At 35.2% G+C, this 4660-nt stretch overlaps 1 protein-coding gene across 2 annotated transcripts in view; it reads right to left on the reverse strand.

The window, feature by feature from the left end:
- The window catches only part of ANO3 (anoctamin 3), a 131896-nt gene that overhangs the window by 119890 nt on the left and 7346 nt on the right, over window positions 1–4660 (reverse strand). Inside the window, exon 1 of one of the 2 annotated variants that reach the window (XM_006753959.2) lies at window positions 2172–2305. The exons of the other annotated variant lie outside the window; for it this stretch is intronic. The gene's annotated coding sequence lies outside the window, so the exon portion shown is untranslated. Of the gene's footprint in view, window positions 1–2171; window positions 2306–4660 lie in introns of those variants that run through there. 2 annotated transcript variants of the gene reach the window in all.

Genomic DNA, 4660 nt, shown 5'->3' on the forward strand with positions numbered 1-4660 from the left:
CCATTTTTCAGAGGCCGCTTCCTTGATCGCCCTGACTAGCCTCTTCTTCCACTACTTCATGACACATTTATTGACAACTGGCAAATACAAGATTTATGTGTTGGTTTACTGATTTATTTTATGCCTCCTCCACTGGACTATGAGCAGTGCAAGAGTAGGCACTTGGCCTGTTTCATTCATCAATACATATCGAGACCGAGTATAGATTTTGTCACATGGGAGTCTCTCAAAATGCAGAATACAATGGAGACATTAAGGGGCATTTTAAGACAGTGATTCTCAAATGTGGCACCAGCACCAGCAGCATGAAGCATCAACATCACCTGAGAATTTGAGATGGACCTGGAGAGTATTTTGCTAAGTGAAATAAGCCCTACAGATGATTCTGACATTCACAGTTGACAACCACTGTTGTAAAGTATCTGTTTGAAACCAAACCATACCTACTTTAAAAGTTGGCATAGCATAAATTTCTTAGAATGTGAGATTTGAAACTTAAATATCACTGAAATTAATCTACCATGACAAAAATTGGTTCAAAATAAGTTTTAAAATATTTTAATCTCATAAGTTGTGATAGTTCTGTTTTTAAGTTTGCTTTTAACATTCTAAAACATACATATTTCTTATAAACATTCAGTATAATTTTACAGCACATATTTTCTCTGAAGAGAGTCCTCAAATGTAAAGTTACTTTCATGCTGGGTATTAATTCAGCTAAAATCAGGTAGAACTATGAAAAATGGTATTTTTCTCTCAAGAAGGTTCAAACACTGAATGGATCTGGATGACTTATCAGTCACTTTGCCTTTGATGTGAATTTTTCAAACTGATTTTCATTGTTTTGTTTAAGGGGAATCATTCACTTTGCACACTTGGAATATCGCATGGAAAGAAATAGTTCACTGGGCAAAACTATCAACAGGATTGCAAAGAAGATAAAAAATTCATTGAAGACTTCAGACTGGATCCAAAACACCCGAGCTACCTGACCTACATAACTGGATCAAGTGTGCCTATGGATACCATCTAATAAAACATATATGCATGGAAAGAATAAAAATTCTCTTACAACATTAAATGGGAACTAAAGAGAGAGAATATATATTGATTGAATTTCTATAATGTAACAAGCATTGTACTAAGTACTGTATTTTAAACCTACATTGTTCTCTCTACTATCATTTTTATTTACTCCAATGCAAAGGTTTTCTGGTTTCCCTAATGAAAACTAAAGCCAGGCCTTTCTAAATAGAACCATCTGTGGTGGGGCATACACTGGTTTCCTGTTGGGTTCTCACTGAAATAAACATTTTTAAAAAATACATGAGCTTTATAAATCCTCTTAGTGGAAGTAACTTATAGAGAATAAATATGAATATATCTTCCCTGCTCACTGATTTTTCTGTTTTAAGTAATATATAAGGAATATTTTAAATACTTATTTTTAAGAGAAAAGGACACATTTCCATACCAGTGATTATCCATATTTAACTTTGAATACATGATTGGAAATTAAACCTCTCACTTCCAAAGGGAAACAGTTGACATTTTTAAACAAAGAAATAAAAATAAAGTTTTCAGAAAAGGACAAAGTTAATTTTCTTATCACCTTTAAAACCATGAGAAAATAAAGATGGCATGTTGAAAACCTTTTGTCTCTGGCTTAAGTCAGTTAATTTCATAGTTGTATTACTTGTTTATTTTAACATTTAATGATATGAGATATACTTTAAGTTCAAATTTTTTTCTCAGGTTTTATACTTTGACTAAAATTTTTTACTAAAATATCTTGCATAAAATAATTTCTTAAGAACATTTCAAAAATAAGTACTTTCACAAGCAATTCCATTACATATATATTTGAATCAATAACTAATTTTAGAGTAGAATTTGTGAATAACTATTTCAATGAAACTAACATTTAAGTGCATTTAAAAACAGTCAAAACTGGAGAGGCAGCATTTGTTTTACATGCAAGACAAACTGATGCTTAAAATATAGGTCATATATTTCTTATTTTTAAAGACAAATTTCTAATATTTGAAATAACATACACTCATCACCAATTCTGAAATCAATATCAATTATTCTTAAATGACTTCTCTACATATGTTTAAGAAAACAGAAAAGTAATGTAAAATTCCCAGGTTGATGTACTTGAAACATACCAGAGTCAGAATTCTGGGTTCAGCTGCATTGGGAATCCTTCATTGCTGACAACAGTTTCAAGTGACAGTCTTCTCTAAAGCACTGTTCAGCATGACAACAGAAAGTTCTCTCTTCCACGCCCGCCTTTTCCCTCAGCTGGAGTGTTACATATTGAATGATGCACAAAGCTTGTGACTGGAGGGTTTTTAGACAGCTCTTTAAACTCCTCAGTCTGAATAATGAGTTTTTTAACAACTCATCTCTTTAGGAGAATATCTGTAATTGTTTTTTTATTACCTTATTTTAAGAGGGTTGGTAATGGGGTGTCATTGGGGGGCTGCCTTCACATGTCATTGCTTATTAGTATCTATGTATGATTCACCTAGGTGACATTTTGTTAATTTTATTGTCAGTTTTTAATAATTTATTGCACTTGCTTTATGTTATTTGAATGCGCTGTGCAGATTAATATAGAAGGTAGGAGGAATGCTTCAGTCTGAATAATAGTGGCCTGACAAACAAGACCTTTTTTTAATTGGTGAGCCAGGTAATGCTTTATGATAGCTGAGTGGGGTTCAGTAGGAATTCTTAGGAATTTTTCAGCTTTTCATGGAAATGATCTCATTTTCTTGTTTGTTAGAGAGAAGTACAATACAAGCCTTTGTAATTTCTGAAAAATTCTGCATCTGTTCAACTTGGCATTGCATTATATTGACTCTGGCCTGAGTATAATGAAGTGACTGTAATCTGAAAGTGAGTGGGTAATTGTTATGTAAAAATTATTAAACAAATAAAGGAAATTGAACTCCTCCCCTTCCTCCTTCCCCCTCATGGTTAACATGCACTTGATGAAATGCAATGGAGAAATAAACATTTCTGTCAAGAAAGCCTCCACAGGACAACCTGGGATTGGCACTGACAAGACACTTAATGGATATGGCCTTGAGTTAATCACCAGACTTAAATACTGATTTTCCAGTAAGTTCACAAAATAGAAAAATATAACTTCACACAACACTCCAAAACTTTTCAATGAATGATCCACTACTGTAATCCCTGTTTTTAAATTGCCTGCAGCATCAAGGGATTAATAAAACCATATAGGTTTCCATGACAGGGACCATCATCTGGACTCTTGATTGGTATCTTGCAAAGACCTCAACAGCAACAATTTTTTAAATTCCACAAGCATCAGAAGTTATTTAATGAATAAGTGCTTAATTTTTATTTTCTTTAAATATATTTTTGATTTGAGAGAGAGAGAGGAAGGGAGAGGGAGAGAGATAGAAACATCAGTGAGAAAGAAACATCAATCAGCTGCCTCCTGCATGTCCCCTACTGGGGATTGAGCCCACAACCCAGCATGTGCCCTGACCAGGAAGCGCACCAGTGACCTCTTGGTGCAAGGGACAACGCTCAACCAACTGAGCCACACCGGCCAGGCAAGAGTACTTTATTTTTGTTGACATTATTTTCCTTTGAGGTTAGTGATAGCTGCTCAAAATATTCATTTTAAAAATGTATTTTAATTGATTTCAGAGAGGAAGGGAGAGAGAGAATCATTGATCAGCTGCCTCCTGCACGCCTCCCATGATGGATTGAGCCTGCAATCCAGGCATATGACCTGACAGGAAATCAAACCATGACCTCCTCGTTCATAGATTGATGCTCAACCACTGAACCACACTGGCTGGGCAAAATATTCATATTTTGATGGACTCATTTGGAGAGACTAAGAAGTCTGCCTGGCAAGGGGAGGGGAGGAAAAGGGCATGGACAGGGGAAGGGCTATAAACACAGGGAAGGGGTATTTTATAGTTGATCAGGACCTGAACGCAGGAGTCTCGATTTTATTATATTTTCTCTTGAGCATAAAACATCAAGGAAAGCACAATATGCATAGTTGCTAATGTACATGATCATTCCCCAGTAATGTACACATGTTCTCTAACTACCTGTTATACTCGTCCTGTCGCTTCTATAGCCCTTGTGCATCCCTCCATTATATACAGCATGGCACAGTGTGCACAGCATGGCACAGTGTTTAACACTGAAGTGGCTTCTATATAATTACTGGCACTGCTTACCTAACTATATGATACCAGGGAGGTCACTTTGCCATGTTAAGCCTCCATTTCCTCACCTACAAAATGGGGGTAAAAATCGACCATACCGTTTTTGAGTTGCTGTGAGGCTAAAATAATATAGGTCAACAATAAAATCCCTGAAAGGTCCTTAATAAATGTTACCTGTTGTAACTATTTAATAGTATCATTATTATTAACTAGAGGCCTGCCCAGTGCATGAACTCATGCACATTGATAGGAAATTAATTAGAATAATTTTTTTTTTAATTCAGTCATTTGGTATTGAATTTCTTTTTTTAAAACATATTTTATTGATTTTTTTACAGAGACGAAGGGAGAGGGATAGAGAGTTAGAAACATTGATGAGAGAGAAACATCAATCAGCTGCCTCCTGTACACTGCCTACTGGGGATGTGCCAACA

This window comes from Myotis davidii, unplaced genomic scaffold (assembly GCF_000327345.1).
Source record: "Myotis davidii unplaced genomic scaffold, ASM32734v1 scaffold330, whole genome shotgun sequence".
NCBI lineage: Eukaryota > Metazoa > Chordata > Mammalia > Chiroptera > Vespertilionidae > Myotis > Myotis davidii.